The 9,102-nt window shown below is 46.7% G+C and overlaps 1 pseudogene; it reads right to left on the reverse strand.

Annotated features, from left to right (window-relative positions):
- Nucleotides 1-7,833: 7,833 nt before the first annotated feature.
- LOC119339762 overlaps nucleotides 7,834-9,102 on the reverse strand; it is a 16,274-nt pseudogene continuing 15,005 nt past the window's right edge.

Consider the following 9,102-nt stretch of genomic DNA (forward strand, 5'->3'; position numbering starts at 1 on the left):
ACTTGAAGTCACAATAAAAGTTCGTTTTTATTTCCTCCAAAGAAAGAGAAGGCGACTAGCTGCTGCCCTCCGACGGTTCCCCTCAGCCGGTGACTTCGGTAATCGGTGGTGAGGTGGGTCGCCAAATCCACGCATGTGGATCATTTTTAGACTCTCATAGTTTAGATTTTTTGGTTGTTCATCGTCGTGGCTTCTTCGGCGGCAATGGTGGTACTGAATAAATATTATTTATATCCTACTCCGATGAGGCGATTGGTCCTATGGATGGGGATGGATTTGAAAACTAGTCTGTTCAAGCAAGGATGGCGTGGCCGCGAAGGCATCCTCATGGTGGACATGTGTCCTCGGGCTCCACCATTGCAGCGGTGTTTGCTCCTGCCGACATGGAGCTTGGGAGCTAGTCCAGGAACGGATGTAGAATGTGGTCTGCATAGGCGGCATCTGGAAGATGGTGTATCGTGTGCTGGGTTCGTGGTTCATGGATGACAAGTATGATTTTCTCCCTGACGACTTAGTCGTGTGGGGGTGCCAGATCTGGAGTTTTATGATGTGTCCAGGGCTTTGTCCGTGTCTGATTTGTTCAACGGTAATGGTTTCGCCTTTGGCGAGCCACCTAGAAGGTCCGCAAAGCCACATAGTAGCGATGGAGCCGCGTCAAACTCGATGTGAAGGTGATCCATTATTAAATTATTTTTGGTGGCTGATGTAGTGGTGCCAGAGGCAGGTGATAGACGTCTGTGTCAAGCTCAGAGGATTCTTTTATGTTGTTTGTAATATTACCTCTTGGTTGGTGTTCCTTTGTGCAAAGTCTGGCGTTATGTTATCTTTTACGTTTTGTCAGGTCGGTAAGTATTTGACTTGTACTATGATCTTTATGATGTAAATGACACACGTATACCATGAAAAAAAATTAAGTCACAATACGGGCTCAAAATATTAAGATTGGGTTGATCAGAAAAATATTTGTTGTGAAAGACATTTTGCTCAGAATTTAGTTTTGTAAAATTTGTCCAGCACATTAAGGTAGTTGTTATGAAAGTTGTTTCCAAAACAACATGCACCGTAGGTAACGAAAAGATTGACACGTATGGCAAACTAATTAATCAATGCCGACCATTCCTTGGGCGGAAAGTCTATCGCACATACATAAACGTCTCGACAGCGGTACGTCTTCAGCACAACGTTCGATCGACCGCGAGCTACATACGCACGTTCATTAAGCCTAGCAGACCGCCGGCCGGCCGCAGACATGGGGGCAGTCGCGTCCTCCCTAAAGTTCCTCGGCGAAGTCTTTGAGGTCATCGACCATGCGGAGAAAGGCGGCTGCGGAGACCAGTTCATTGCGGCGATGACCGAGTGCTACCCCAGGGAGATCGAGGGGCGCCGGGACGACGCGGGCCGCGCCAGGCGCGTCGTTGACAAAGAGGCGTGCGCCAGGGCGGAGGCGGCGCTGCGCAAGTGCGTCGCCGGCTGCAGCAACCGCGAGTGGTTCGACCACCAGTTCATCGCCCGCATGGAGCACCTCGCCCGCAAGGACCTCAGCCTCGAAGAGGGTTTCAAGAAGACGTCGCCAGAGCATGAGGATTCAGGACAAGCCAGCTGTGCTTGATTAATCCGTGTAGTCCTAGCTACGCATGGATATGCTTCAACTATACAGATTACATTGTTAATGGCGGGCAGAGCTAGGAAATTTTGTTTCGCAATTTAGATCTCTTTCTTTAGTTTGTTGTTGAGTTTCTACTTGCAATAACTGTCGCCGGTGGTTGTGAAAGAACCGTTGGTCGATTAGCCCCAGCCAGAGAGGACAAGGCCGTCCGGACGTATGCGCAGTCGAATAACAGGTCGTGAATCTACGAGTAAATTGCAAAAAATCATCACATTTGTGCACCCTAAATCAAAAAACCACCATGTTTCATTTTTTTACATAAACCCACCGGTATTGCGTTGACAGTTTGCAAAAAACACTAATGAGTCAATAAGAGCTGTTTGACACAAAAACTGACGAGTGGATACCACCGGTCAGGCTGACGTGGCACCAAATTCTCCCACCGTTTGTTTAGCCAGTCAAATGACAGGTAGGGCCCACCTGTCATCTTCTTTGCTTCTGTCTCCTCTTATGCATTTTATCAAGCAGTTTGTGGGCGTACAGCCAGCCGCCGCCATTGTGCCCAAGCCCCGACACGGCTGTTGCGTGCGCCATGGCGGTCGCCCAGGTTACCCACGCCGAGCTGCAGCACGCCATGCCCTGACGCCGCCTGACGCGCGTCGAGTCAAACGCCCGAGCTGCGCCCCGCCATGGCCGTCGCCGACGTCGCACACGCCCGAGCTGCAACCTCCCAATGACGGTTGTCGTGCCCTCCGACAGCACCCGCGCTACTGCCGTCCCGAGATGCAGCGTGCTGCTCGCGCGCGCCAAATGAACTGGAGAGTGCTCGTCGCGCGCACGCACGAAGCTCCAGGCTCGCGCAAACCGCTGCCGTCGTCACCGCTGCGGCCAACGGCCATCCCCGTGATAGCCACCTTGTCCAGAAGCCCCGCCTACTCGCGCTGGACCTCGTCGTAGAATGAATGGCCGCGGGAAGCCCACAAGCTGACGCTCACATCCTTTCTTCCCCGACCATGTCCGTCGGCCACCGGCCCAGATCTCCGGCCATGGCAAACCCCGCGTCCTCCCGGCGACTCCCTCGCTTCCCTGCGGCGCCTATGAAGATGCGCGCGACCACGCTCCGGATTCGCACCCCGGGTTTCCCCTCATCTTCCATCTATCTCCACGTGAGCCCGTGCTCTGTCTGTCAGTCGCCGCTGCACGGACGACGCCCCCGTGCCCCTCCCTACCTAGCCTCCATGCCCAAGGTGAGCTCCAGTGCTATTTCCCCTTCTCCCCGAGCCCCTAGCGCCTGACGCACCGCTGCTGCTCGTCGGCGAGCTCGGTGGTGCTCTGGCCGCCCGAGGATCTCGCCGTAGTGGTGCTGCAGCCGCCCCGAACGCCGTGGCCTCCACCTTGCGGTGTCCAAGCAAGTGGACGCGAGCGCAGGAGGGTGGCCGACGGAGTCGCCCGCCACCAAAGGAGACCACGCCGGGGTACATCTCGCCGGATTTGTTGCGTCGATTGGAAGAAGATCTAGCTGACAGGGCGCACGTCCAACTAACGTTTTGAGCAAACGGCGTTAATTTGTGTTGCAGTCATCACATAAAGCGGGCCCTCCTTGTCAGATTCGGTGTCAGAGAGAGCTTAGTCGTGCGATCAGTGTTTTCTGAAAATTTTTACTGAATACCGGATGTTTTTTGCAAAAAAAAAACAAAATGTGGTGGTTTTCTGAATTAGGGTCCACAAATGTCCGTGTGTTGCAATAAGAGAAAACCTTGGATCATAAGTCTTCTTCGTGTGTCGGTGATGAGTGCCAACGGGTTGAGCGAGGCGAGATTCTGGCCAGTAGCACAGGATTTGTCGGACAACGTAGTGTGTAGTCCAGATATGATTCCGCGCTTGGCGAGCATGACGACTCAATCTAGAGTAAGAAGGAGACCACGGTGAGCTCGCCACTCACTTGGACGGGCTCCAATTTCATCGGTCAATGTTATCATCGATTGTGGGTAACCCATGAGAACCTCGGCCATCTCATTTACTCTTTCACACGCGCACGCACACAGAATACCGGCTGGATCCTATTCACGTGGAATGAGGCGGATGCATGCAGGGATAAGCATGCCAACGAGGCTGCCGGAAAGCACGACGACGAAGTCGCCTCTTCCCGTGTTCCTGTGTCCGCTCGCGACCAGTGGTCATGGCCGCTTGAGCACGCACACCGGACCTCCGCTCCGGCTGCTGTCGTCTAGCTACACCGCTCGGGCCCCATGTTGCATCCCTCCACCACCACCATCATCGCATACGCAACACCCCTCCTCCCTTCCCCAACTAGATCGAGCTCCTTCTCGAGGCCATGACTGCAAGCAATGCAACACGGTTACTTTGTGCAACAAGGCATCTGTGGGCAAAAAATTGCAACAAGAGCTCTGTTGCAAAAAGATACTAGTAGAATGCATGTGTGATGCCACGGGCATTTGAAACATTTTGTTGAAGTTATATATAAACATAATGCATGTTAAATTTCACATGTATAGATAATATAGCTAGTAACAATCAGGTAATAATTGAATCTACTTCACTTGCGATAGAAAAGGGTAATTTGGCGATGTATACAAGAGGGCAATGATTCAACTAATCATCTGTTACGAATTAAGATCTATTTGGCGTGCTTAAGATATTCTCGCACAATATCAGGAATGTTATATTTAGCTTCAGTCACGCAACATTTGAGCAAGTATAATAGAAACTTCTTTCTCAACTCATAACTATCCTGCACAGGCAATATACGTAGTTAGCATAAATATTTCACGTGGAATATCTAAAAATGTGTGACGGAGAATACTCACCGTGCAAACCAGACAAACCAAGTTATTATCGTTCCATGAGAGAATAAATCAAAAACAAAATAGACGGGTACATCCCTGCAATTGAATAAATTAATATATTTTTGAATACGGTGATAATAAAAATAAATGCTTGAATCTTCAATTTTATGATAATGAAATATACAAATATACTTGTCCGTTGTCGATGGAATACCAGCCGGAAATATACGTTAACATCTAGATATTTGGAATTTCAGCCGTGTTGCGCTATTTCGAGTGTGCCATTGAATTTCCTCGCATATCTCCGTAATTTCTAACTGCCTCAGAGTTTTAATCGCTGGCTCCTGTGATGTATGGATAGGGTCCAGCACACGGTGTGCATGTTTTTCGATGACCTATAAGATGTATCGGCTGATGAATGATATGTATTCAAGATAAATCTACAAGTGGTGGCTATTAGAAAAAACAAGAGATCATAGCTACCAAGTTGCATGACCGCTGGTAAGAATCATAATAATGTATACTCGCACATTATATATTTCTAAATGTTGCTTACTCCAAACACTCGACATCATCGATGGACATGATGTAGTTGCATAGCCCGACAACTAAATCACGTGGATCCGTGGGCATGATGGGGATTGTGGTGGGACGTTTATCTTCGACAATGTATGGTGGTCTAGTGCTCAGGTGGATTCTTCAGAGGCTCAACATCAGAATTAGATAAACTTTCTTTATCATCATTTTCATATTGGTAGTATATCGGACTTCCTTTTAGCTTATTCAAGTCTGACTCGAGCAATATGACAGCTAATTTTCAGCGAAAGCATATCATATCCTCCTGCAAATATTAAAAAATCAACATTTATATAATGGTTTGAGATAAAATAATAAGATCATGTATGAAAATGAAATACCTGGGTAAAATTATCAGGCAATGCATCTCATGTCTAATATTCCATATAATTTAGTATAAACAATCCACACGATGCGCTACAATATTAGAAAATGACGCTTTATTAGGATATCATCAAGAAGAATAAAATAAACAGACTATTTGGACAAGCAATAATGTTTCTTGTACCCACCTGCATGCATCTGCTCATAGGTGCACTACATATTTTTTATCAAGGCTGTTTTCACAATAGTTTTTGTTACATGGTATCTTCGTGTTCATGAATGCCAAGCACAATGATTTTAAAATTGTGATAAGTGCTTACCTATGCGTTTTGCATTGCCTTCTGAAATCCATTTGTAACATTGAGCTCGAGCCACTTATGATCTTTGTTAAATTGAGGATTCTGTTGTCCAACTTTCGACGCTTATCAAGTCTGAGTAACTATTCTATATATAAAGAAAGAGTAGAGATTCAGGCAAAAAAAAGATATGCCAGCCGGTCCATATGTCTTCGGCCCAACAGGTTGCTCTTTTTCCCTATGGTCGGTGGTGCTGCCTCGCCACCATGCTCTCTCCGTCTCCTCCGATGTGCTACAACCATCTACAAAAATCCCTCTACACCCCACATCTAGTTGGCACTCGTCACGACACCACCATCTTTTGTGAGTCTGCGCCGCTCTCAAGAATCAACCGACATAACTGAATGTTTCAGTTGCATCTGAAATAGCAACTGCAATAAAATATACATATGTGCATGCAGAATTGGGGAAGAAAATGCCTCATAATTGATTTTTGTCATTGGGCATATATCCATGTCCCTACACTACACAAAATGATTTTAGGAAGCATGAATAAAGACACGTTGAACTCTGTATAATCAGTTGAGAATGCTTGAACATGCATCATCTTTTAACAATTATAGTTTTCCACGGGCATGCAAACCCCAATGAACAAATATTGCTAATCACATTTAGACAAATTAAAATAGAAGTGACAAACATTGCTTAGAAAATGACAACCTTTAGAAGTGTATTGCACAAAGTGCTACTGAAAGGAAAAGATTACATCACTTATTCAGGATTTAGGAGGAGAGAACTTACAATCTGGCAAAATTGCAAGATCCTTACAATATTTCACCAATTTCTGAAAAAAGATACTCATAACTATTACAACAATCCTGTTGTCCTTGATACATGGGAAAGAATCACTAACAACACATGTCTGCATGTGTAACTCAGTACATGTGAAGTATTAGGTACTACGTATGAACACTACCTAGCCGGACTACTTTAATAAGATTCTCCTTGTTCCTCCAGCTCTCGATCGAGCTTCTCGCCTCTTCCTTTATTCTTCAAATCATCACATCTGAGTTATACACATATTTTCCTGCTATATATTTATCTCATTCAGCTTAATAAACCTAACATATTGGAGCCTAAAAACACAATGGTGAGCTATTCTTAAAAGAACACGAAGATGAACTGAGATCTAATAACAGAGATGAGATGAATATTGATTGTAATCATTTGTTGCAATCCTGTACCATAAGCAGGCATTGGCACAACTGAAACGGGATGAAAGTGGAAAGGATATGCAATCCTACCTGCGGTACTTCTAGACAACCATGCGTGGACCAGCTTGTTCGTGCTCTCATCATGGTGGCTCCCCCGAGCAACGCATGACACCAGACGTCATTCGCATGCAAGCCTAGAAGGGCTCTCAAGCCACTCGGCATAGCAGAACGAGTGCACCCTCTTTGCAGCGTAGGTAGCCGGAAGCCTCCATGAGGTGGACGGAAGCCAGGGGCTCACTGGGTGGACTGAAGCCATGGGCTCAAGGAGTGCTGGGAGGCCGCCGGTGGGCACATGAAGAGGCCCGCGTTGGGTGACTCTGGCAGAAAATGTAATCAGTGTACAGACCTGTCAGGCAAATATATCTGGTAAAGGTCGATGTGATCCAAACCATGCCTGTGCAAACTGCAACAAAGATAAAAACTTGATGAGCATACCCAATGGTGGCACACATTATATCAATAATAATGTTCTACGATGACAACATCATGTAGGTTAATAACAAGGTGTCGTCTGGGACATGTGTAAAGATAAGAGTGAATTCCATTTTTTACCTTGTAGTTGTACATTTGTGACACATATTACCCTATTTAGCGGAACTTTTATCGAAATGTCAGATTTTGGAGACTTTTAACACGGTTTTACCCCAGTTTTACATTTTGTCTGTTTATGGTCGATAGGATCGGCATGTTGCGTCATTGATTTGTAAAAAAAAGGGTAAGGATCGGAGGGCATCATTGGCGATCTTGTCCAAGCTTCTCTTGTCTATCTGTTCCACTCCTTGTGGCCGTCCACATGTTTTTGGATACAGGGCGTCACCTCACACCTTACCTGATGGACGCGCATCAAAAAACAAGGGTCCAAAGATTTCAAAAGGGGTATTCTAGACGAATTTTCACTCGAAGGGGTAATTAGTGTCACAAATGTATAAATATGGGGTAAAAAGTGGAATTCACTCTAAAGATAATAACAGAAACAGGGTATGTAGACGGAAGAGGCCTAGTAAACTGAAATTATCCGGATACTTCTTCAGGTAGCTTGTGAATTCTTCGTCATAAAGAAGGTTGTCCGTATTAGCCACACCAAGGAACAGTGAGTGAATTGCAGAAAACAACCACATTGATGCTTAGGTTTACAGAAGACAACGGTTTATGATTTATTTATTTTTGCCAAAAAACACTGATTCTATGACCCCGACCCGTGAATGTGGGGTTTCTAGCAAAAGTTCATAAACCGGTGTTTTCTACAAACCCTGGTTGTCAATGTGGTGATTTTCTGCTATTCACTCAGGAAGAGCCAAGCTAGGCCACCCAATCAGCAATGGGACATCTTCCATGAACACACAGCCACTACTAGGGAAAACCTTATACACAGAATCTTACCAGCATCGCTCCTCAAAATACAACGCTACTGCTATTTAGCAGCAGCGCGTGCAAACAAAACGCGTTGCTGAAAGAAAAATAGCAGTAGCGCGTCCCCTCTAAACCGTTCTACTGCTCTAATTGCCATGACCTCTCCGTCCAGCTAGTTATAGCAGTAGTGCCCTATAATGAACCGCGCTACTGCTATAGATGTTAGCAGCAGCACACTTCTGCAAAAATCGCTACTGCTAAGTTCAGCCCACAAGTTTAGTCCCATCTCGCTCCGCGAACAGGGTGTTTACCACCTTAAATATGTTACTTCTAAAACTATCACAATCACTTGGTCTTCACTGAACTCTATGTGTAGAATTTGTGGCCGCAATATGAGTCTTCTCCGGTTCCTACCGGAGAGGACTCATAATGACAATTCAGATTATACACAAAAAGATCATTGATTGCCAATATATTTTTGCATTGACAGACAACTTAGCAGTAGCGCTTTTATAAGCAAAGCGCTACTGCTAGTCCAACTTAGCAGTAGCGTGCATACCAGCACATCGCTACTGCTATTCTCATTAGCTGTAGCGCGTTTTGGTACACGCGCTACTACTAACCCTACCTTATTCCCACGCGCGCGGCCTACCCTCTCTCTCACTCACTCTCCCCCCTCTCAGTCACTCTCGCCCGCCCCGATAACCGTCGTCGTGCGTCGGCGCCGCCGCCGTCGTCCGTCCGTGACCGAGGTACTCCCTCCTTCCCTCCCTCCTCCTCCCACCGCACCCTCCTCCCTCCGCCTGCGGCCGCCCCTCCTCCCTCCTCCGCCGGCATCCCTCCTCCCACCGCCCCTCCCTCCGCCTCCT

Source organism: Triticum dicoccoides, chromosome 7B, assembly GCF_002162155.2.
Source record: "Triticum dicoccoides isolate Atlit2015 ecotype Zavitan chromosome 7B, WEW_v2.0, whole genome shotgun sequence".
NCBI classification, from domain to species: Eukaryota; Viridiplantae; Streptophyta; class Magnoliopsida; order Poales; family Poaceae; genus Triticum; species Triticum dicoccoides.